The sequence below is a fragment of the Acanthopagrus latus genome, chromosome 4 (assembly GCF_904848185.1).
Source record: "Acanthopagrus latus isolate v.2019 chromosome 4, fAcaLat1.1, whole genome shotgun sequence".
Lineage (NCBI taxonomy): Eukaryota > Metazoa > Chordata > Actinopteri > Spariformes > Sparidae > Acanthopagrus > Acanthopagrus latus.
Genome location: NC_051042.1, coordinates 8,163,166 through 8,189,862, shown reverse-complemented (window position 1 = coordinate 8,189,862; position 26,697 = coordinate 8,163,166). Strand labels below are relative to the sequence as shown.

Sequence of the window (26,697 nt, the reverse complement as noted above, 5' to 3'; positions counted from 1 at the left end):
TGGTCAGACCGATTGTCCAAAAGCTCGGGACCCGCCCCGTTTCTGACTACAGTGGGAACAACGTTTTCCATCCAGAGCAAAGGAGAAAAAAAGCTGAAAGAGAATAACCACAGGACAGAGGTCTGGCAGGAAAAAAGGGGAACCCTCATTTACTTCTCCGGGAGAAATCACATAGTGAGAGGAGGAGATAGGAGCGGTGTTCAGCGGAGCTTCCTTTACGGTACGTTCCGCTCTGCTTTTGTTATCATAGTGGCTAATAGTTGGACTGACTCATCTGCTTTGACACACACTGGTGTTAAATGACACCGAAATTAAAATCGTGAGCGTCTTTTTGTTTTCCCATGTATATCGGCTTTTCCGGAAGGCCTGCTAATGATCAAATGAGAGAACTATAGTGTACTGTGAAGGTTAGCTTCATCTGCGATGTAGCCCGGTACTTACATTGTTTCCACAGTATTAAAGAAAGAGTACTTTTGGCTGTTGAAGCCACTGTGGAGTTCACACAGTGGGGCTTCATCATTTGCTCATTGACTTTTTGAAATGTCTGGCTCTTGTTTCAAGTAACTGCAGTGCAGTTATTCAAGGAAACCTGTAGCTGAGGTTCCCAAAGTGTGGAACCCCAGTTAGCCTCCTCAGAAAAAAAGAAAAACAAGAAAAAAAATTGAATAAACCAATTTTGCATAAACAACTGTGACCAGAATGTCATCAATTAATGATGCTTTGTGACCCAGCAAAATGTGATTCCCACTTTGTTAAGAGCAGCTCACTACAAAAATGAAAATGTAATTTTTAATTCATGCTGAGATGTGGTGTTCTTGGTTGTGGTGGTCTGGGATCAGCTTCATGTGAATTGTATCTTGGAGGGAGACCTCGCTTTACCCCAGTTTATGCCTCCAAGTGCATTCAAGTCAGAGTTACAGTACTAGTTTTTTTTAAATTTAATGATTGATTGATTCTGTTTATTTATTTATGCCTGCTCTGCTGGACGTGTGCCAAAACTGAAATGATATTCCACCAGTGAAACCTCTCCATATGTTATGATGTGTGCATGTTTTTCTTCTATTGCATAAAACAGTGACATCCTGTGTTTTTCAAAGGTTATCATGAATGTTAAAATGTCTTTAAAATGGAGGCTCAGCTCTGTGACCTGAAGGAAATGGTAATATGTTGGTGGCACAAAGTGGAGTAATAGTAGTAGTGGTGTCAACTATAACTATTTTTTTTTTCCAAATAGAAATGTGTCAGAAAAACAATATTGAAAGTCAATATAACATGTCTGGTTAGATTCACAAACTTGTTGATAGTTGTTGATTTTAGTGAAAATTTATACCATTGTAGACTATTTATTCATAACGAGTATTAGAAAATGAATCTTGCAATGTATTGAATTAAGCAGCCTAGTTAGGCCGTTATCTCAATGTTTCAGAAGGATTTCAATGAACAGTTTGGATACATGAATTGAGCTGCTGGTAAAATCTGTCGCATTTTTGGCAGTGGATTACAGATCTCTGAGTTTTCTTTACAACTTCAGTTACTTGCAAATGTTGAAAGCTCAACATTTAGTACCTTTGATAAGGAGTTAGAAAGGACACAGTTTTCATCTCAAACATCAGATCAACTTGGTATTGGTGCAATGATCCAGGCATGAAATCAGTGCTATATTAAAAAATGTGGAAAGATAGATTTTCTTTGGATGGATAGATAGATAGATAGATAGATAGATAGATACCGACTTCAGAAGATTTTGTCCCGAAAAAGATGTTTGTGCTGCCCAGACTCCAGAGAAAAGCAATTGTTTTTAGTTTATTTGGTGAAATACTGTGGGTGGTCTATGGCCTAACGATTTAGAATACATTAAGACTGTTGCTCATCTAAACTGTGTTGAGTTTCAGAATGAGTTCCTAAACCCCAGCAGCCAGCAAACTAACAATCTTTGCTGTAGAGCTTGTGTACACAATATTTGCAGTGAGAGAAAGAGTTAACCTGCTTCATGGGTGATCTGATGTTTGCAGACAGAGCAGCTGCTGAAATCATCCAATATCATCCAAATCCTTTCCATTTTTGAAGAGGTTACATTTGCCTCTGACTACTTTAAAAGAGTCAATGGATCAACTGCAAACCACACAGAAGAATGAAAAGTAAGCCCAGCTTCCGGAAGAACAAAACAAACAGAAATTGATATGGAGGCAGGAGGTTCAGGAACAGATGTTAAAGTTTGTTAGAATCTGAGTAATTGATGGAAGGTGTGAAAGGAAAGGAATGTGGGATTGTGAGGGACATCTGTGCATTTCTGATGGTGGCTTGAATCGGTGTCCCGAGGTCTAACATAGCAGACAGCAACATCTGTTTTGCTGCCTGTAGCTGCCTGCTCTCCATACCTCTATTGTCACCCCTGTCAAACACTCCTGTCCTCCATCTAACACAATTCAGTCTTTTTTATTAATCCTGAATGTTGAATATCCATCCATCTCACTTGTATAAACACGCACACATACTCTGACATATGCATGACTCGCACGGGCGATGCGCGCGCACACACAAACACACACATATGCTGCAAACTGAGGGGTGAGTTTTGTGTGTAGTTGTCATGGAAACAAAGAGTTCTTGGAGGCAAACGAAAGAACAAGGTTTTTTCAAGGTTCAGGGTTCATTTATTTGTCTTTCTACAGTGCACAGCTGTAAAATGAAAGCAGGGATGTGTGATGTTTTTTTTTCACACAATAGCCATTGCCAATAATTACCTGCTTCTCATGCCTAATACTGATACAGACATGAAAATCACTCACCTTTCGGCGAAATTTGCCATTTTGAAACCAAATAGAAAAAGTAGCGACCGTTAGTAGTTTGCCGCTACAACAACAAGCGGACAACGAAGACAGCCTCAGAGACCGAGGAGATGCTAGCATCTCCGGGATCTTAGCGGCTGTCCAGTTGCTCATCTTGATGTCTGCAGGTGAAGTGATGGACTGACTGCTGTGATCAGCTGTTTCCTGGTTTTAAAACTCCCCGGCTGTGAGTCGCACAACAGTTCATGTCATCTCACGCAGTGGCTGGCACGTCGACGGCTCGGATTTAGATAACTTTAGCAATGGAGGTGGAAAAATGTGTACCGAGGCGGCAAATTTGCGGACCAAAACAGACCCTCAAATATACCGCTCGCTGTCTAAATCCGCGGACCTAGTCACAAAAAGGACTGCCAAATTGGCGGCTTGCTGTCCAGTTTAAAAATTGCTATTAACTATGCAAACAAGGGCAGCCATGCACTGCGGGCACACTGTCAAACAAAAGTGCACAAGAAGAAGGTGCAGGTCATAGCATCAACACACTGTAGCCAGCACCTTTCTTCGAAGCAGAGAGACAGTAACTTCTTCAAAACCCATATTCATCTTGTCAGAACACACTCTTTAAGGGTTTGCTTTTTTCATTCTGTGGCAGATTGCACTGTTAAAGTTGTGTTGTCAGTCTCATTTCTTGTATAGCATAATGTGATGTCACAAAATGCATCAGATTGATGCTTTTAAATATGAAATATTCAAAATTTTCTTGCGGGGAGCATGCCCCCGCACCCCCCACCACGAGGTGTCAAATTCTTCTCACCTTTTTCACCCCTGACCTGTTTTCATGCCTGCTGATAAGATAACTGATTACTCCACATTTTTGTATTTTACAATTGAATAAAAAAAAAAAAAGTTTATTCACACCTGATGGTAATGTCAGGTGTGAATAAAGTCCAGATTATGATTTAGTAATTAAAAGAATTAATTAAAATCAAAAGTTATTTAATATTCCCCGGCTCTAATAATATTTGTTGACTTCTTCACTTCTCTTTGACCTCCTGCAGAAGATATGTATATTGCAGACTGGGATTGTGTTGTCTTCCTCTGGAACTGTAAAGAAATGTCCACAGCTTTGATGAAATGTTCTGTTCTCTAGTCTACACTGTGGGGCTCTACCCAGGTGAAGCAGTTTGATGTCAGTAGCCCAACAATAGCATGTTGCAGCTCTTTTTCCGTGTTTATTTGATGATCCCAAACCAACTGTATGCAGTTATAAACATGCTGCATCTCAAGTTCATATGGCTAATATCAGCTCTATTTATCAGTGATACTTTCATAGATAGTCGATAGTATACATTTCACAATATCAGGCTGGTCGTCATTTTGTTCACTATATGTCGCACATTCCTAAATTCAAGTCGTAGTTCCTTAAAGCTAGGGTCTACAATCCTGTAGAGCTAGTGAGCGAGCTAGCAAGATTTGAAAGTGGCACCTCCTCTAAGTTCCACCCCTCCCCCATCCTGTCAGTACTCCGTCCAAAGCCACACCCCCACAAACTTGAACACGCATCTGGCAGTGGGACTCAACAGGGAGAAGGAGATGCCGGAACACGACGCAGCAATTCAGCTGAATTTAGTACGGAGCAGACAGGAAGTAAAGCGCCAAAATAACAACATCCGGTTACTTTTCAAAATAAAACACTCCGTGTTGATACCAGCACATGTTGTGAGGCCAGCTGTCTACCGTACTGCGCCGTAGCGGACTCAAACCGCAGCCGGTGGGGAGTGCTGGAGGGCGGAGCAAAACCGGATTGGAGCCGCAACGCAGCGGACCCGTATCCAGTGGAAACTGTGCCGACTCATTGGCCATTCTCATAGCTAAAAACAACACACAAAAAAGCTAAAGTTAGCATTGGGCTAATACGTGCTACAAATGTAGCCAAGTTGGCAAACCATACATATTTCATGAAAATAACAAATCCCCCCGAAACAAAACAAATCATTACCTGTCCAACAGAAAGAGAGCAACATCTGCATCACTTTTCAGGCCCTTCACATGCCCCCGTTGTCTCCACCACTCAAACGCCGCACCAACGTTGCCGGGGGTCTGACTTCTTTCTTTATCCAGAGCCTATTTCGTCGCAGACATTTCTGCCTCAGGTTTTCTTTTCCTTGCCTGTTTAGTGGGGTGAGTTGTTACAAGTAACGCTGGCTGCATTTTCTCTGCCATTGTAACCAAATGAACGTCTTCTCCTGCAACTGCAGAGGAGTGTGCTGAATATTTCCAGCATCAGTGAAACGTAATGTGTGCACGCGTGGAGGAGGGAGGGACAGAGGGGGGCGCAGGCAGAACAAGACATGAAGGCATCTGACCAATCCGAGCATCTGTCCAATCTGTGCTATTCAGGCCGAAAAGCGCGTCAACCCTGCTGATCTATGACTGCAGACCAACACACAACACCAACCTCTTCATCAAGTTTGCGGACGACACTAACTGTGGTGGGGCTCATCAATGACAATGATGAGTCAAACTACAGGGATGAGGTGAGCTAACTGGCCGAGTGGTGCAGAGACAACAATCTCTCTCAACGTGGAGAGGACGAAGGAGATTGTTGCCAACTTTCGGAGAGCCTCCACCCAACAGCCCCCCACTGACCATCAATGGTGCTGCTGTTAGCAAGAGAGTGAGCAGCACCAAGTTCCTGGGCGTGCACCTCACAGAGAACCTCTCCTGGAGCAGCAACATCTCTTCACTGGCCAGAAAAGCTCAGCAGTGCCTCTACTTCCTCCGCAGACTGAAAAGAGCCAGAGCGCCAGTTCCCATCATGCACACCTTCTTCTGTGGAACCACTGAGAGCATCCTGACCAGCTGCATCACTGTGAGGTGAGACCCTGCATAGTAAGAGCAGCTGAGAGGATCATCGTTGCCCCCCTCCAGAACATTTACAGCACACGCCTGGCCTGCAAAGCACTCAGCATTGTGAGTGACTGTCGCAAAAACCAGCAGACTGAGAGACAGCTTCATCCACCAGGCCATCAAGATGTTGAACTCCCTTCCTGCTCTCCCCCCCCCTCCTTGCCTGCCCTCTGCCTCAATAAACTCTGGACACTGACCTCCCACCCCCACCACTCCCAGCATCTTCACCATGCACAAACCAAATGGCACCAGCCACTTAACTTTACAAACTCTTAAACTCTTTTACAAACCTCATTTGCACTTGTACATATTTTTTATTATTTTATTTTATACTTAATATTTTTAAATGTTTATTGTTGTTTGCACCAGGGATTGAGGGAAACACTATTTTGATTCTATGTCCTGTACATGTAACAGCATTACAATAAAGTTTGACGTGACTTGAGTTTTTTCAAAGGTTCTTGTAAATTCATCCATTCCCAGACAAAGCCAATGTAAAAACGGGAATTTAGATAGCAAGACTGAAATAACATAATTTGATTTCAAGTTTTCCTGAATCAATATTTAGGGCACTTGATCCTGACTACTGGGATGGGGTAGGAAAACCTAAATAAATACAGGAGATTCAGGCACCCCATTGAAGTCTTTGAAGGTTCAGCACTGGTACAACAGTGTTAAAATACATTACATAGTAAGTAAAAAGTCCTTATTCAAAAAAGTGTCAAAGTATTTAGTCCAGATAAAATAGCCCCTGTAACTGATATATTATCAATTACATAATAAAGAAATTGTACTATATTCCACAAACTGATTCAACAGTGTGCAAGCAGCATTTTACTTCGGCGACGACGAAAAAATGTGTGATGATTAATGCATACATCAAACAGCTGAAACAGCTGATCAGTCATGTGGGTTGAATGTTTATTTGTTTATTTGGCAAATATGTTTCCATCAAATATTCTGTGCATTAACTGATTGGCAAAAAACAAAAATCACCTCAAGCGGGTGTATAATTCTTTTGTGAATTAGAGGAAGTTTTTTTTTCTTCGAATTTTGCCATTTCTACAAAATTTCTAATGTGATATTCGTCATGTCATTGTCCGAACCACTTATCCCTTTCCATGGGGTTACGGGGTGTTACTGCTGGAGCCAATCCCTTGTCTCAGGGTGAGGGTAGGGTACTCCCTGGATAAGTCGCCAGCTCATCGCAGGGCCCTCACTAGTGAGCAATGCGGGGTTCAGTATCTCGCTCAAGGACACTTTGACATACAGCTCAGCACTGCCCGGAGCTGGGATTTGAATCAGTGACCTTCCGATCACTAGTCGACCTGCTCTACCCGCTGAGCTACAGCCGCCCTGTGATATTCGTCAAAATGCTTAACTGAAACATGGTTTATGACACTTTAATGGCATGGAACTATCATTACAGTTATTAGTTACACATGTTCTTGTCCTGCTGTGTCAAAATGACTGCTGGTTGGATCTTTTTTTTTTTTTTTTATCAAAACAAATAGGCTTATTGTTAAATCAATTATTAATTAATTATGAAAACTTGACATACACATACATCATGCACCGAGGTTAAGGTTAGTTTACCTTGCATTTGCTGAACAGTTGAGGGTGATGGTCACGCAAATAAGTCAGTAAATTGGATGTGTTGTGATGTGTTTGGTTTCCTTTGACAGTGGAAAAATGCCTTGAGGGCCGCTACTATCACGTCCTCCCTCCGCCATGTCTTTTTCACTACGTAACAAGCGCACGTTGTACGCTGCGCCTGCGTAGTGAGACTTGGACTTAAAAGTATCTTGCAAGTTTTCCACACCATGGTTATCGACTGTGGCCGTTACCATGGTAATTAAAACTTAAACGGTAACCTTCACCGCTGGGAATTTTACCATGGTTTACCATGACACCGGTAACCGTTAAATCCCTAATTACTACTGTAAGTTGTTGCACCATACTTGTCTCGCTCAATGTGAGAGGAATCACGTGTGAGCCCAGCTTCAGTGTGCAGAACAATGAAGCCATGCCACCAATACTGCACAGAGTACTCTTCACTGTTTATTTAAATTTTATATTAAACAAGTTATATTAAACACTGTACTTCCTTGGGTCATCAGCAACACACTTCCCAAGTGTGAAGTAGATCAGATGAATGGTTCTCAGGAAATGCAAGTAACATACAGAAAGACAGACAATGATTCTTTGCCTTATAGTCAAATAAATGACAAAAACATTAGATCATTAACATTGTTGTTGAATTTTGTCATGTCAATTAACTTATCAACAAACTAATTTCAGTAATACAATTTACTGAGGGGCTCAGCTCAGCCAGTAGAGCAGGTCGACTAGTGATCAAAAGGTCGCTAGTTCAAATCCCGGCTCTGGGCAAGGCTGGGCTGGATGTCGAAGTGTCTTTGAGCAAGATATTGAACCCCACATTGCTCATCAGTGAGGGCCCTGCGATGAGCTGGCGACTTGTCCAGGGAGCACCCTACCCTCGCCCTGAGACAAGGCTGGGATTGGCTCCAGCAGCAACACCCTGTGACCCCATGGAAAGGGATAAGCGGTTACGGAGAATGACATGACATGACATGACATGACATGAAAATTTACTGAATCTGCAAAGAAGTAGTTCTTAGGTAGGGCTGGTGTTGAACATCAGTACATTCTGAACACTGACTGTGTCCCGTGTGAAATATTGGTCTGTTCTATCCAGAATGTGTTCTGTGTCAGTCTAGCAGACCTTTTGTTTGTCTGTCTTCCTGTGGGGAATATCAACATCCTCTCATTTGTCGGACCACCCTCTGAAACTCAGGCCAAACCAGAGCAAGCAAGTCGCTCTACCACCGCCATCTGTCCTCTCCAACACACTGCTCTGTCCCCTCACCTCTTCATGTCTGTTGAAGACGGAAGCATATTTCCCTTAAGACCAGATTAGGACTGTAACACTGTGGTAAGAAGTGCTGTCATATTTGTTCTGTTGCAGTTGGTATGTAGCTGTTTACTTTCCTCCTCAGCTTCAGCTTTTTACCGAGCTTTTTCTTTTTGTTTCTTTCCAAACTCCCTGTTCACTTGCTCTACCCTTTATGTCCCTTAGTCTGTGCTTTCTCATTTCTCTGCTCCGTCTGTTTTTTTTCTTCAGCTTAGTGCTGTAAGGCCTCGTGAAGGTCCTGGAAGACAAGCTGTTGTGATTTACTGTGTAATCCAAACATCCAGAAGATGTCAGAAGACTGATTCTTGAATGATGTCACCTTTGATCATGCAGTCCATCCTGCCCTCCACTGAGACTCTTACAGTTCTTAAATTTATTTCATTTTATTTTATACTTAATATTTGTATATGTTCATATTTATTGCTGTTTGCACCAGGGATTTGAGGGAAACACAATTTTGATTCGGTCTATAACAATAAAGTTTGACTTGACTTGACTTTGACTTGACTTTTTACAAAGGATCTTGTAAATTCATCCATTCTCAGACAAAGCAAATGTAAAAATGGGAATTTAGATAGCAAGACTGAAATAACATAATTTGATTCAAGTTATCCTTAATCAAATTATTTAGGGCACTTGATCCTGACTACTGGGATTGGGTAGGAAAAACTAAATAAATACAGGCGATTCAGGCACCCCAATGATTGCTCAAAGTCTTTGAAGGTTCAGCACTGGTACAACAGTGTTAAAATACATTACATAGTAAGTAAAAAGTCCTTTTTCAAAAAGTACAGTGTTATCAGCAAAGTGTCAAAGAATTTAGTCCACATAAAACAGCCCCTGTGACTGATATATTATTAAAACATATTCCACAAACTCCAAACAGAAGCCGTAATGAGAGCTGCCGTGTGTCTAGGCAGTTTTGTTCTTAGAAGAAGTGTGTTTCCATCTGAGTGGAAGTGTATTTGTGTGTGCCTATATTTAGCTGTGTTTGTTTTGGACTTGGTAATTATGGCTGGCAGCAGAGTGTGAGTTTAAAGCAAGCAGTGGAATGCCTTTGGCCTGCTTATATCACTGAAACTGAACAATGGGCTTTTCAAATGTTTTCACCTGTGCATATGTGTGCATGCATATGTGTGTTTGTTCGGGGCTTCTCCTATAAAACGTTTTAGAGGGACTTAAATCAGAGCAGCTCCTTGTCACCAAAATCAGTATAGCAGAATCACCTTAAAGGTCAGTCCATCTTAAATGAGCCTGGACTGAGGCAGCTTGTCCTAGGTCTTGTGGATTTGTAACAATTGTTCATGCCACTAACAGAAACACTGTTGGTTTGAACACTCACGCACACATACATTCTCTTTCCAGTCCCCCTTAGCTAGGGAGAAGTAATAACCTAGCCTGTTACACACTCACAAACATTATAAACACACACACATTTAAACACAGCCTTCCTGTTTGGGTGGAACCACTGGATGACGTCATCTACTGCATCTAGTGGCCTATGGGTGATCTGTCTTCCAGATGTAGAGAATAGGAGCAGCAGATGACTATGATGGGTGGAGTCTCAACCACCCATTTCTTAGGCCCACTGTGGTTGAACACTCTTTGAAACCAAGGAGCAGAACATTATACACATTAAGTTTTGCTCCAAATATTACCAATATTTAGTGTATCCAAAATTTCATTTTTATATGCAAGGCCCCAGTTAACAGTTAAATTATCAGTTACGTCCACTATTCTTTACTCAATTAATCATTTTGAATTGAAAACAAACTATGAACAGTGCCCATCACAGTTATCAAGGTGTAGATTATTGCAAATTCACTTTTTTGGATGTTCTCAATTTGAACTCAAACTTGTTGGGTTTGTGTACTGGTGTCTGTACCCATCAAGGCTCCACACTGGAGCATTGCATTGCATTCTGAATTTAATTCTATAGGCTCAGAAAAATGCAAACGCAGTACAATTCTTAAATCTGTATGATATGAGATGTGAGGTGAGATTGTTCTGTCAACTACATTTATGAAGTTAAAGAAGGGCTGACAGTTGTGGCACGTACATTTTGCTGTAAAAGTGGTTTAATGTTGACTTGTTGATCTTATCCTGGAACAATAATATTAGATACATAGATGAAAAGCCATTGTGTAAATATTTACACAATGGCTATACATATATATATATATATATATATATATATATATATATATATATATATATATATATATATATATATATATATATATATATATATATATATATATATATATATATATATATATATATATATACTTCCGATTCTTCTTGCTGTAATTCATCTCTGTATTGTGTCGGCATCTTCAAATGACCTCGTCAGTCTCAGAGCCTGTCCACACCAGCCCATGCAATTTTGCAACCGTGAAGTTATGTTCCTGGTTATATATATATACACACACATATATATGTATGTATATATATATATATATATATATATATATATATATGTATATTTATGTATATATATTTATGTATATATATTTATGTATATATATATATATATATATATATATATGTATATATGTATATATGTATATATATACATATGTATGTATATATATATATATATATATATATATATATATATATATATATATATATATATATATGTATATATATATATATATATATACATATATATATATGTATATATATGTATATATATACATATATATACATATATATATATGTATGTATATGTATATATGTATATATATATGTATGTATATGTATATATGTATATATGTGTATATATATATATGTATATATGTATATATGTATATATATAAAAATATGTGTATACACACACACCAAACTATTATGGCAGTGAAGCTGGAACCTCCCCCTCCGTCTTAGATCTCTTGTCATGCACTGTGTTGCCCTGATATCTCTTTCCATTGGTGTCCTGGAATTTCATCATCTCCTTCACCTCAGCAATGTCTTTAGAGAAGATATGAAAGAGCCGAGTTCTCCATCCACTTACCTAATTGTAAACACATTATGCCAAACCCAGCTTTTTTTGTGTGCAAGAGCTGCTTTGAAGCTGTCGTACCCTGCAGACATGCACCTTTATTCAGCTCTGCTTTCTTAAGAGATCAGGCATGTTGAAATGTGCCTCAATAACCTGACATCATGATGATGATGATGATGATGATGATAAGGGCTGATGAAAAAACACGATTTGGTATGACTTCCTCTTGACTCAGGTTTAAACTTGTCATGCAGAGTAATGTTGCCAAATCTGCTTTTTATCATCTCAAAAATAAAGCTTGCTAATGGGAAGCCAACACAGTGTCTAATGCATACTTTTATATTCAGCAGGCTCGACTATTACGATGCTCTGCTACCTGGTCTACTCCACAAGATCCTAAATCAGTTGATTCAAAACTGTGCTTACCAGAACTAGAAGGTGAGCAAACATTTATAACTTGTAACCTGTTTAAGTCTTGCACTTGTTACCTGCCAGTTTTTTTTTAATAGCCCAAAATCACAGTCACGTTGCCTCAGTGGGCCTTACAATCTGTACAGTGAAAAACATCCTCTGTCCTTAGACAGAGACCCTCAATCTCAATAAATGGAACTCCCCCATCCCAGGAGTTTAATTTTTTTCCTGTTTTTCAAAGTAAGAAAAAATGAGGACAACAACTCTGGACCTGATCAGAGTATGATTTCTTTTGAAATAGTTCTTTGATGAATCACTCAGGACCTCTGTGGATCAGACTCAGGTCATTTGGGACTCGGGTCGTTTCAGAGCAAACATTGTGTCCAAAAAGTTATTTGACAAGTTCTCAGCATTGACAACAGAACGCAGTGTACAAAACAGTGTTAAACAAAGTAAATGTTAGCTGTACAGTAGGCTGATATGAAATTCTAGACTTGTGTGGCCTCAACAATAATCAGATGTCCTCAGGCATTTGGGTGCAAACATGTCAATTGATTCAATCACATTATTAACAGAGAAGCAGGTGAGGGGAAGTGTCTCCCTGCTGGTAGGCTTCTATCTGTCATCCTCCATCCATCCCCTCTCACTCCTTTCTGTCGTTCTGGGCCGCGTTGAATAAATGATGGCAATGTGATACTGCACTAACAGCCTGTGCTGAGCTGGACATTGATACTGCAAAAGCAGCACATGCACAAACAAACTCTCACTTGCTTTGTCTTTCTCTTTCAGTTTTGACCTGAAGCACAGTCTCATTCAGTCACACTCATGTTTGAAATCGTGTCAGTTTCTGTTTGCCTGTAGGGTGTATGGTAGAGAGAAGGAGAGTCATGGTTCAGGAATGTTCTGTATAATGTGCTACAGTTGAGGCTCTCGCTGCACACCTGGGGCCCAATGGGAGATGAAGTTTTCTTGTTTGTTATTTTTGCGCCAACAGGTGCGAGATGGAGTAGCTATTTTATCCAGCAAAATATACGGACCGACATACAAAAGGTGACAAACATATAGTAAATAATGGCCTCTGCAGTTAAGTCACGTGTAGCTCTGTAATAAGATCCATGTTACTCACTGGGCTTCACTGGCCAGATGACTTCTTCAGACTAAAGAAGTGGCAAGTTTCCAGGGATTTATGTGCCCTCTCTAAAAAGGAGACTTTAAAACTACTACCTGGTACATACGGTGCACTGGTACACAGGGGCGCCACCAGGGATTTTGGGCCCCATGAAAAGAAATCTAATTGGGCCCTTGTATAGGCCGGTGAAAAAATGTTATGCCGTTTTATATAAAACTATGCATTTTAATGATATTTTTGACTATCATTCCCATATTTGTGAAAAGAAAAACATGACAGTTACTTGGTTACTGCTCACTGTCTCCTGTGTAGTCCCGCATTCAGGTCTAATTTATCTCCACAACTGAAGACTCACAGGTGGTCGCAAAACTGGTTGAAAAAATACATATATGAAGCTATATGGCCATTGCGATTTAACCTTCTGATTAAATCGCAACAACCATACAATATTCTGATTTCCAGAAAATATAAACATTTCTCTGCTTGTATTGAGAGTTGTGTTGAGTCACACAGTCTGCATGCAACAGAAATGCTCTCCTGAATTTGAACTATATTATATACACATCTCTTTTTATTTCAGAACTGTTTTTGATACATGAAAATCATTCTGAAATAAATATGGATTATAGGCTATTTTCATTCTATAGGGGGCTGACAGACAGCTGCTGCTGCTGTTGTTGAAGATAAACCTGACGTATCTGTTTAAACTAGGGGTGGCTCAATACGATACTCAGGATCGGTATCGGTCTGAAATTGGTCAAAATTTTCAGGATCGACCATCGAAAAAACAAGTGTAGCCCGTCCACTCCGATACCTAAGCCCAAACATGATGACATGCCATAAGACACTATTGCTTCAGCAATAGCAGGCTGCCGAAAGGCTGCGCGACATACCATAAACAGAAATGCAGCCGCAGCGGCATGTGTAAACAGAACGTCATGAGTGACAGCCCAGCGATAATAGAGCAACCTCCGGCTGACCAATTTATGTCACCAGCTGCCTCGGCATCTGAGAAATATGCCTTACGGAGAGCGAGGAGAAGCTACATCTTTGTACATTTCGTGTATGTTGTGCATGATAATTACACAAACTGGATGCACTATGGCACTCTTACTTGCGGTTATTTTGGAGGAAAGCTGCTGCCGCCGCCGTCCTTCTACTTCCGGCTCACGGCCCCGGGAAAAAAATCTTGAGCCTGTGCAGAATGCAAAAATCCGATCCAATCTGATGGAGCGTATATATGCATGAGTAATGCAACTATCAATCCAATAATCTAGGTGTGTTAATCCGAATATGAGAAATCCTTAAACGCATTCTCAGTTGAGAAAATGAGGCTGATGACGGAATCAAGACTATGAACAGCTCTTCCGGGAGGATCCCAAGGTGTTCCCAGGCCAGCTGGGCGACATAGTCACTCCAGCCTGTCCTGGGTCTTCCTTGGGGTCTCCTCCCGGCGGGACATGCCAGGAACACTTCCCGAGGGAGGTGTCCCGGGGGGCATCCATAACAGATGCCCGAGCTACCTTAGTTGGCTCCTCTCGATGTGGAGGAGCAACGGCTCTACTCCGAGCTCCTCCTGGGTGACAGAGCTCCTCACCCTATCTCTAAGGGAGTGTCCCGCCACTTCCTCCTTCCCTCACTCGTGAACAAGATCCCAAGATACTTAAACTCCTCCACCTGAGGCAGTAGCTCTCCCCCAACCCGGAGACCCATCATTTGCATATCAACTTAATATTTTTCAGTGGAAATATATTTGTGAATCTCTCCTCTTTTGCTGCGGATCTTTTTGAGACTTCTTTTTCTGCGCCGTTTTGTGTCACACAATTCACAACTTGTGGGTGTCTTCCGGTAGATTGATAGCTATACTAAACAGAAGAAAAAGAAGAAGAAGAAGAAGAAGAACTCCAAACGAAGTGCTGCCACTGGTTGCCTGCTTGATGAAGGGGCAGCAGCGGCATGGCTAGGTAACTAGCTGCTTCCATGCTGCTATATTCACACTTGATGAATTATGAAAAGTCACTCAGAGACATAACACAACATTAGTGGACATGACGAGTAGACTGCAGCTGAGCGCCTCTGGAGAGGGCAGAGCTGCGAGCTGCTGAACCGGTGTCAGAACTGAGTGCTTGGTTGCTCCAAGGTAAGGGCGACAATGTGTCGGCCTGTCTTTCTAAAACGGAGACGTAATATCACTGAGGCCAAGGCATGGGCTGGGGTTGTGGCTGTGGCTGTGGCTGAGGCGTTGGATTTGGGCTGTTTTGGGCTGATACCATTGAATTATTTCCATGCCATTAACTGCTGGGTCCTTTTCTGGTCCGGTCATCTTGTCACGGCAGGGTAAAAAGGGGAAAACTTAACAAGGGATATAGGAGGTGGACCCAAATGCAGTTACTCACGGGAGGCAAGGATATGGGAGAACCAAAGGCGAGCTTTATGAAATCAAAGCTGAATGCAAAAACCAAAAACAGACAAAATGGGACAAAAGACAAAGTAGCAACAAAACAGCCAAAGAGTGCAAAGCAAAAGTACAAAGTTCAAATCAAAAGGCAAAATGCAAAACTCAAGTAAAAAAAACAAAAAAAAAAACATACCAAGGCGAACTGGGAACAGACAGGAGCAGGGGCATGAACAGGAGCATGGACGCAGACAGAATACAATGACCGGACAAGGAGTAAAAGGAAGACACAGGCTAAATTCGCTCCATTATATAAAATGAACAGGTACTTCAATGCCATTTGTGTAAGCAAAAGTTAAAAAATGAGGTGCTTAAAAATGTGCTTCTTTGATAGTAAATCTGAAGTGTAATCCCCCACTGTGAAAATATGTTCTGAATTATGAGCATCCACAGTGATTTTTCCAGCAGCTAATCACAACTGGTGCATTTCGTTAGGTGTCTGTAAGGTATAGTTAAGTGAATATTGAAACCCTGCCAGTTATCTTTCATCACATTGAAACAGTGACTATATCTCTGATCTTGTCCTTTGATAGTGTGATTAATATAATTCTGCTTGATGAGATTTCTCACATCATAGGCTATTTACAAACCTACATATATAGATTTCCTCCTGTGTAAAAATGTTCTTTCAGTTGGGGGGGGGGGGGGGGAATTAAAATTATAAAGCTCTGCTTTGATGTTTGGAAATCTCTCACTGGCTCCATTTCAAGAACTCTCTGACTGGGAGAGGGAGTAGGTCTGATGTAGAATTTGGAGCCAAGGCTGAAATGATTAGGCTTGCATTGGAGCTGGACAGTTGTACTGTCTGCCATTTTTTTGTAATAGGATGACTTCTAAGGGCTTTGTTCTGTATATCAAAAGAAATATCAGTGCATTCTAACTCTTTGTGAAAGCTTTCCACTTTGAGAAAGAAAATGGGTTAGGGGTTAGGGGTTGTGAATTGAGTAAAGGATGAATGAAGTATTTTCAATTAATCAAGACTTCTACTATGTTGACTTATTGTCCTGAGGACGTCTCTGTGAGTCTCATTTCCATCATTTTGTGTACGTCAGATCAGGCAAATACAATAAGTATATGTTTCCACGTACATACCAAAAGCAATTCATTGTCTTTCACGTGCTATGCATAATTATCCACAGTGTATTGTCTTACTGTTACATCTCCAGAACAAGCAAGGACCCAAAGTCGCTTACAGAGTTAGGTACACAGACAGAGAACAAAGATAATACACAGCAAACAAAGCTAATACACAGATGGCAAACAAAGAATAACAAGACACAAAGCACAGCAGGGAACAAAGGCAGTAGTGGTGTGGAGTAGATAACAGTGGTACAGACAAATAGACAAAAACAGGTACAACAGTAGTCGAGAGGTGGCAGGGATGGATTGAAGAGCAGTGGGGGGCTGGCGAGTGAGGAGAGTGGAAGGAGAGTGTACAGGGGAGAGTCAGGGGGAGAGGGCAGGTATGAAGAAGGTTATGGGTAGGGGAGATCATAGGCTTGTGAGAAGAGGTAGGTTTTTAGGCGGGATTTGAATGTGGTAAGAGAGGGAGGTGGTTGGGGGAGAGGGTTCCAAAGTTGGGCTGCAGATATGGAGAATGCTCTGTCTCCGAAGGTTTTGAGTCTGGATGGTGGTAAGGTCAGAGTGAGAGTGGAGGAGGATTTGGGGGCTCGGGAAGGGCGATGAGGGATAATGTCAGACAGGTAGGGGGGGCCAGGTGATGGAGTGCTTTGAAGGTCAGGAGGAGTATTTTTAAGTCAATACGCTGTTTGATATGGAGCCAGTGGAGGGTGTAGAGAATGGGGGTGATGTGTTCACGGGACCAGGTGTGAGTGAGAAGGCGAGCACCAGAGTTTTGGACCTTTTGGAGTCTATGGAGGTAAAGAGAGGTGATGCCAGTGAGGAGGGAGTTGCAGTAGTCAAGACATGAGGAGATGAAGGCGTGGATAAGGGATTCAGCGGCGGGGGGGAGAGTGTGTCTGATTTTGGCGATGCGGCGGAGGTGGAAGTAGGAGGTCTTGACAGCGCCGCTGACATGGGGATCAAATGAGAGAGTGGGGTCCAGGATAACACCAAGGTTGCGTGCCACGGGGGAGGGAGAGATGATTGAGCTGTCAATGGTGAGTGAGATGGGTCCAGTTTTGTTAAGAGTGGATTTGGTGCCAGGAGGAGGAGCTCTGTTTTGTCACTGTTGAGTTTCAGGAAGTTCTGAGACAGCCATGTTTTTATTGTAGAGATGCAGGTTTCGATGTGGTTGAGGGGAGGATTTTGGATGGATTTGGTGCGAATGTAGATCTGGGTGTCGTCAGCATAACATTGGAAGTCGAGGTTGAGTTTGCAGATGATGTGTCCAAGGGGGAACAGGTAGCAGATGAAAAGAAGGGGGCTGAGGACTGAGCCATGAGGGACCCCCTGCGTAACAGGAGAGAGGGTGGATGTGTGGCCAGAGAGGGAGACGAACTGTCGTCTGTCAGTGAGGTAGGAGGTGAGCCAGTCGAGAGCAGTGCCCTCAACACCCTGCTGGCGCAGCCTTTGAAGGAGGATGGAATGATTGACAGTATCACAGGCTGCGCTGAGGACAAGTAGTAGCAGGTTGTTGAGGGCACCGGAGTCTGCAGAGGTGAGGAGGTCATTGACAACTTTGACAAGGGCAGTTTCAGTGCTGTGAAATGGGCAGAAACCAGATTGGAGGGGTTCATAGAGGTTGTTTGACTGGAGGTGGGTGTGAAGTTGGGCGGCGACAATGTGTTCCAGGGTTTTGGAGAGGAACGGCAGGTTGGAGATGGGACAGTAGCTGGAGAGGTTGGCTGGATCAAGGGTGGGCTTTTTATGGATGGGGGTGATGGAGGCAGTTTTGTAGATAGAGGGAACAAGACTAAGGGATAGAGACTGATTGAAGAGGATGGTGAGGTGGGGGATGAGGATGGGGAGACAGGCCTTTAGGAGGGGTTCGAGAGAACAGGTGGTTGTTTTGGATGTAGCGATGATGTCCAAAATGTGGGAGGAGTCAATGGGGGAGAGTGCAGTGAGAGAAGGGGGGGTGGGGTGGTCTGGGAGAGGGAGGGGGACTGGAATGGTGGTGGTGGAGGAGTTGCTGATGGCGGCAGTCAGGGAGCTGTTGATTTGGGAGATTTTATTGTTGAAGGCGAGGAGGAAAGATTTGCAGAGGTCGCATGAGGAGGGTGGATTAATCTCTGGCAGCTGGAGTAGTTTGTTGACGGTGGAGAACAGGATGCGGGGGTTCCGGTTGGTACTGTTGATGAGGGTGGAGAAGTGGGCGGATTTAGCAGCTTGGAGAGCATCACGGTAGGAGGAGATGTGGTGTTTGTAGGCATCAGCGTGAACAGTGAGGTGGGTTCGTTTGTTAAGTCGTTCGAGTTGGCGGCCGGATGTAAGTGGGGTGTTGGGCTGATCAATGTGGATGTTGAAGTCACCGGTAAGTAGGAAGTCAGAGGAGAGGGAAGACGCAATGGTGAGGGGTTCAGACAGTTCAGAGAGAAAAGATGGTTGTGGCTTTGGGGGACGGTAGATTAGAACAGCAGTAATAGAGTTGGGGGGATGGAGATAGGATGAGATAGATGGGAGGTTGAGGTTTAGTTCAGTGATGGTCAGGGATTGTTTATGGAGAACAGTAATGCCTCCCCCTTGGCCGGAGAGACAGGGTTTGGCAATGTAGCTGTAGTTGGAGGGAATAGCTTGGTTGAGAGTATAGTAGTCCAGGGGCTGTTGCCATGTTTCACAGAGGAGGAGCGGATCAAGGTTATTGTCCAGGAGCAGTTCAGATATAACAGGTTATTTGTTGGAGAGGGAGTGACACTTCAGTAGTGCAAGGGAGATGGATGGAGAGGCATGGGAGGGGGAATGGAGGTTGTTGAGGTTTGCTGTGTGGCAAGAGGGAATGACAGGGGGGCGAGAGTTAGTTCAGAGTGAGGGGATAGTTGAGCCATGGGGGAGGTGTGGGAAGTGAGGGGGACCAGAACCTTGGTGGACGAAGTGGCGATGGCGAAGGATCCCAGCTTTCCCAGCTGCGGTGGCAACAGCAGCAGGGAGGCGATGGTTGTTATTGAGGTGGTGGAGGTCGGCGGCAGTGTAGGTGAGAGGGCGAGGAGTTGGTGGAGTAGAGGAGGGGTCAAGAGAGTCTGAAATAGGAGAAGTGAAAATCCAAGGTGGAGATGAGTCATCAGAAGTGGAAGAAGGCCAGGTAGGATGTTGGCAACTGCTAGCATCTGGTTAGCTAGAGGCTGGTAGGCAGTGAGTTGTGTGGGTGCAGCATTGGACCAGGGGTTGAAGTTGATGGAGTGGGTGATGTTGGTTGCCCCGGACCATACCCACGTGGCAGGCAGTGCCCATATTGCCATGTCAGCAGTCAGCTAGGCTAGGGCAGGCGAGCTGGCAGGGAGTGGGGACTCCCCCCAGGTATGTCGGCTGGATAGCGAGACAGCTGGGCTGATGTTATTAGCGAGGCACTCAGTTAGGCTACCGCTGACGAGCAGGCAGGGAGTGGGGGCTCCCCCTCTGAACGCTGGCTGGATAGCGAGACAGCTGGGCTAATGTTGTTAGCAGGGCACTCGGCTAGGCTACGTTTTGACAAACTGGCAGGGAGTGTGGCTAATGTTGTTAGCAGCACACGTAGCGGGACGGTCACAGGTTGGCACAACCTAGCTGGCTAACACAGCTGATTGTCCGGGAGTGAAGGAACGGAGGAGGGAAGTAAGCGGAACTGCAGGGAAGCGTGATAGGTAGGGAAGCGTGGACAGCTATACACAGAAACGAGGGAATAAAACAACACAAAAAAGAGACAGGCAGACACGGAAACATAGGATGGAGACAGGGACAGAAGTGGCAGTCAACAAACCAGATGCCAGTAGTGCTCTAACATGGAAGACAACACATGCGCACAACGACAATGGGCAATGACTATGACTAATTAACATGTGGTCCTCATATAAAATATTCCTAGGCAAAGACAAAATGTCTTTTATCAGATGTCAACAGCTGTCCAAAATTGCCACAGGCCCTGCTTTTGTGCATGAAATTGCTGGGGGCGGGTCGGTAAGGTAACGCTGAGTGGCCTTCAGTCATGATGAGTCGTGTCTCGTCACTTCTCTGCTGTGTCTGCAGCTGAGCACTGTGATGCGTCTCTCTCCCTGGGCCGGGAGAGTTATCACACCGTACAATACCAAATAATAGCCGGGGCGTTCATTTGTTTAAATCAGATCAGGCGTTTAATTCCTTCCTCACAAAAATCCGGGATGAAAATGTAACAAACTTCTCCAGCTTCTCGGTAAATCATCTGGCATCCTTCTAGGCAAAATTTGTCTTCTGCAGGTGAAGTTGTTGCGGGCGGCGGAGGAAACAATTTAGTCAACCAGCACTCACTGCAAACTCCTCATCTCTGCTGTCACACACGGTGGCGTACATTTGTTTCTCCATCGCCCTGATCATTTTGCGGGACACTGGCTCGTGGCATGCCTGTTTGCTGGTAACTCATCCAGGCATGTTTATCTCAAGCTCCTCGCTAGGCTTCTTCCTCCCTCCACCAGGCAGCCTGGCCCTGTTGCTGTCCTCCTCGGACAGACGCTGAATCTCAGTTAGATTTTTCATCAATCTCCCACTCTCTCCTGGTGAACAGAGAAACATCTAGCGGCTGCTTCTCCAGAGTTTTCCTCTGCACATCTTACTACAGAAAGTTTGAATTTCAAGTCGTACTTTTAATTTTTTTGCAGCACTGGAGCCATGGCGATCATTGATATGATACTGACTGACAGAAAGGAGGCGAAGACAGAAAACGTGTAGTGGGCACATCGTCTTCCTTGATTTAAAAATAAAATTATATCCAGTATTTATTTGGAACCAGTGGTTATTTATCAAAATATACACCTGCACCCGGTGTTTAATTGAAACCCGACTGCTATTTGGTAATTTACGGTAGTTACCAAGGCAAGGCGCAGCAGAAAAATAAATAAATAAATATATAAATAAATAAATAAGAATAAAATAAAAAAAACGCCCATTATTGAAAAATCCCAGTACTCCCGATGGCCAGTCCACCCCTGCGATAGCAGTTCTCTCAAGTGGCTGTACGTGTGTGTGCACGCGTGCTCACAAAAATTAAAGGGACACTTTTTTTATTGGGCCTGACATGAAATCAGTTAAACCTGTCTGATAATTTTCTGGTTGGTTAAGCAGCTGAGGGCATCGTTAATCACTTTCACAAGAAAACTAGACATTTGCATTGACGAGTGAAATAAATGGTGGTTTGTGTATCTCTGTGGTGGGGGTTAGAGTAAAGTTGGAACACTAATTCCCAATGCAGGGTAGATTGTGCTGTGATGATTTGTATGTAATGTTGAATTAATAAGAATTTAAGTTGAACATTAGTCAAAGTTTAGGCTGTGTGTCATATGGTCAGTGCATGGTCAACAAGGGCAGATGTTCTGTTAAAGACTTTATTACTGGGCTGCTTGACCGTCCGGCTGGCAGTGCATTTTATTGGCCCTGTAAAGACACAGGTTGGGGTTTAGCAAAAGCTGTGTTTTCTGATTAATCTCCAGCTGAAACATCTGAGGTCACAGAGGAAGTGGAGGTAAGAATGAGATAGGAAGTTGCTTTGAAATGATTCATTTCTTTAGTGGGAAATGCTGCCTGAGTTAAACTCCCAGTGAACTCAGTTTTGATGTTACTGTGGCTAACATAGGTGCTCAAGAAAATTATTGATTTCTCCATAACGTTATAGAATAACCCCCAGCTCACCATCCATACTGAGTAGGATAGCCCTGAGTTTTTCCTTTTTTATATAGTCAATAGTATGTAAGGTCCTGCTTATATTGTCCTGAGTCTGTCTACACTGAATAAATTTACACTGGTCCTCATCAATCAATAGGGGCATCACTTCCTCCATTCTTTTGGTTAAGATAGCAGCATATATTTTATAATCCTGGTTCAACACACTGGTGGGTTTATATGCCCCATTTTCATCAAGTCCTTACCCTCTTTTGGGATTAATTGGATTAATTGCTCCCTCAGTGACTTATATCATTCTCCTGAAAATCCATCTGTACCCATAGACTTGCAAGATTTCAAGGAGGAGATTGTGTTATCGATTTATTTCACTGATATTTCTTTTAGCAATTTTTCGTTATCCAGTCTACCCAGAGAAGGCAGGTCCAACTGGCTCAAAAATGCTTCAACCTTACCAGCATCAAATGGTTTGGACTGGCCATACAGGCCCTGGTAAAATGTCTCAAAGACTTTTGAATCCCCTCTAGTTCATATGTAATTTTCTCAGAAGAAGGGTCCCTAATTCTACAGATTGTATTTTGGTATTGCTGTTTTCACAGCCTCCAAGCTAGCAACCTAGAAGCTTTAGTACCTGTCTCATGTTGTAAATATAAATCTTATCTATTTCTTTTTTAATTGGTCTCATTTGTAAAAGTATTTGTGGTTCTTTATTTATGCTATGTTGCTGTTCAAGATCAAGAAGCTATTTTTGAGATCTAAGAGTCTTTGAGCTTTCACCCTTCCAATATAGGCTGTTTCCAATGTAATCTTTCCCTGCAAAATTGCTTTAGCTGCATCCTACAATATCACTGGGTTCACATTCCTATCATCATTATCCTGGAAGTATGTTTTTGGCTTATTCTTTATTCTTTCCTTGAGTCCAGTATTATTTAGCAGAGTTATGTTGGGCTGCATATCGCCACCGCGGCGGTTCGCCAATTGTCCGCCGTTGTTTGTTCACACAGAGTCAAGCAGCTGCGCTGTAAAGACCGACCACTGTTCACACAACAAGCCGGTGCTGCTACTCCTAAAGAGGCGTGGAGGTACACGTTACAATGATGATGTCTGTGTGTTTTTTTTCAAGGTGTTTCCTGGTAACATACCTGCTAAGGTTTAAAATCATATGGATGCTGTTACAATGTGTTGTGATTGAGATCCTGACCCACCAAACATCCTGGGAAGTGACAAAGTTACGTTTTTTGCTCTAAATTACATAATTACAAAATTGCCATCAGTAAACTGGACGCTGTCAGACTCTCTCACTCGCAGGGATGTAGGATGTTTTCTGGGGGAAAGTTCACTGGAGTCTCGGTCTGGAGGGCTGACTGTCGCTATGTTTTTTTTTTCCCAACACAAACACATAGTGACTTTAAGTTGTTAGGGCAGCAATGTGACGAAGAGTCGGTAGGACAGACGGGAGGACAGACAAGAGGACAGATGCTTCTCTACATATATCTGCAGTATTTTTTTCCTTATATAAGTTGCCAGAGACAGTTACAGTTACTGTGTTACCTTTGTTTGGTCATGTAACATTGCTTTGTGGGACATTTCTCTTTATTTATTTGAGTGAAGGTGTAGTTATCAGACTGTCAGACCAACACGCAGCAGCGCTGCCTTATCCATTCACACTGGTTTGTTTCGCCAATACTGCGCCTCTGATACTACCTCCAGAGTCGGATCAGTACTGAAGTGAAATTTCACCTCTGCACGCCACAGCCTCTGAGACTTTCACACAGAGGAGGAGGCAGAGAAGTGGCGAAGGATCCCTGCATTCAACAGCAGTCTGAATAGTTCTGCTATTACTACTCCTATTACTATTACAGTTACAGTGAGCTGACACGCATTCAGGAGCTGGGAGATGTAATTTAAAAAAATTAAATTAAATTAAAAAGCAGCTTAATCATCCACAAGCATGTACTTAAAAAAGTCACATTTAGAATCGCTTCTAGTAAGTATATTTAATATGCGCTACTTATAAGGTGATATTAACCTTAAAGGGGTACTGTGTAGTTTTGAAGAGGAAATTCAAGCTCAGAATTTTAATATTTAATATTGATTAGCTAATAATACAAAAACTCAGAAATGTGTATTTTATCCATAACTGATTAAACAAGCTGTTGTCAGAGGTAATCAAAGATGCACTATGGTTTCAATGAGCAGAGAAAGAGCTCACTGGGTGATTTTTTTTTCTGCCTAAATAAACAGACTCTCTTGTTTTCTTGACTGAATAAACTGAATAAACAAACTGACCTTAAAGGACAACACAGTTTATACTGTTTTATTTAGTTTATATGCTAGCAGTTTGTTTATTCACTGATGGGAAAAATAAATGGTTCTGAGTTTGTATTATTATCTCATCAGTATTGTAAATATTCAGATTTATTAGTGCATTACCAGTGACAACTGAGCTGATGTGGCACAGTGACTGTGGTCAATTATGGGATACTGTTGGCTCCAAACTGAGTTTGGGCAAGGTTTGCTCAAGTGGAGGTTCAGTGTACCATGTTCGGCATTTATCAGACACATGATACAACTTCCGTTTCCTGGTGGTGCCTGCACACTTCAATCATATTGTTTGTTTGTGTGTAGGCCACATAAGCTAACTGGGATGGAACACAGGCAACCCCTTTTCAGTGGTTTTATCCTCCACTAAGCCTCCAATGCTGTTAATGCTGATACTGCATCATTTCATTTCCTTTCTCTTCTCCTGGAACTGTTTCCAAAGCTCTACATCTCCTCCAGAACTTCCTCCATGTCCACTGGAGGGGCGGAAGGAGGAGGGCAGGAGTAGAGCTTTTCTTGGCCCACAGAGCTTGACCACAGCCACAGACATGATTTTCACTAGGATTTCTCAACTCAGACCTGGCACTGACAAATCGATCAAGATAAGATCAAAGTTCATCTACAGGTCCCTGAGTGGAAATGTAGTTGTTCAAGCACAGATGTGTTTTATTATGATAAACAAAAGAAAAATACATTTGGTATATAAGGATTATTGAAACATTACAAAGAATTTAAAAGAAATATCAATTGACTCATTAGTGTAGTAAGAAAAGTGAAGATAATACATGTTCATACATGTGCAATCTCTTACAAAATAAATGCACATACAAATATAGAATTACATTTTTTGGGCCTTAATGTTTTGTCTGAAGAAAAGCGTGAAATTCAGAAGGTGCAGTGCTGTGAAAAAGTATTTGCCCCCTTAGCAGATCATCAGACAAATCTTAATATCAGACAAATAAAACCTCAGAAAATACAAAAGCAGTTTTTAAATATTTGAAAAAAGTAATTGCCTGTGATTAACCACATTTTTTGGAAAGCTGAGATCAATTTCACTAGCTCCACCTAGGCCTGATCACTGCTAGACCCGAAGAATCAAGAAATTGCTTAAAAGAACCTGTCTGACAACATGAAATAAGCCAAAAGATCTCAAAAAAGCAACACATCATGACCCGATCCAAAGAAATTCAAGAACTGATGAGAAACAAAGTCACTGACATCTATCAGTCTGGAAAGGATTGCAAAGCCATTTCTAAAGCTTTGGGACTCCTGCGAACCCCAATGAGAGCCATTATTCACAAATGGAGAAAACATGGAACAGTGATGAACTTTCCCAGGACTGGCCGGCCTACCAGCATTAATCCAAGAGCACATCGACAGCTCATAAAGTACAACCTCTAAAGCACTGCAGGCCTCACTCGCCTCAGTTAAGGTCAGTGTTCATGATTCAACAAGAAAGAGACTGGGCAAAAATGGCATCCATGGGAGAGTTTCAAGGCAAAAACCACTACTGACCAAAAATAACACAAAGGCCTGTCTATTATTTACCCAAAAACATCTTGATGATCCCGAAGACTTTTGGGAAAATATTCTGTGGAAGTATGAGACAAGAGTGGAATTTTTTGGAAGGTCCACGTCCCGTTACATCTGGTGTAAAATTAACACAGCATTTCAGAAAAAAATACATTCCCAGGAGTGTGCTCAAAGGATGTGCAGACCAACTGGCAGATGTTTTCACAGACATTTTTAACAACTCCCTGAGCAGTACCACCTGTCACCTGTGTCCTGCCTCAACGACCACTGCCCCATCGCACTCACCCCTACCATCATGAAGTGCTTTGAGAGACTGATCCTGAGGCACATAAAGAGCCTTCTGCCTCCCACCCTAGACTCCCTGCAGTTCACGTATCAAACCAACCGCTCCACCGATGATGCCATCACCACTACCCTCCACCTAGCACTCACCCATCTGGATAAATAGAACACTTACGTCAGAATGCTGTT

The 26,697-nt window shown here is 42.5% G+C and overlaps 1 protein-coding gene across 4 annotated transcripts in view; it reads left to right on the top strand.

Annotated features, from left to right (window-relative positions):
• ccdc102a (coiled-coil domain containing 102A) overlaps window positions 1-26,697 on the top strand; it is a 91,380-nt gene continuing 64,683 nt past the window's right edge. For 2 of the 4 annotated variants that reach the window (XM_037095599.1, XM_037095596.1), the window contains exon 1: window positions 1-220. The gene's annotated coding sequence lies outside the window, so the exon portion shown is untranslated. Of the gene's footprint in view, window positions 221-11,982; window positions 12,074-26,697 lie in introns of all 4 variants that reach the window. The other 2 variants (XM_037095597.1, XM_037095598.1) reach the window with 2 other exon arrangements.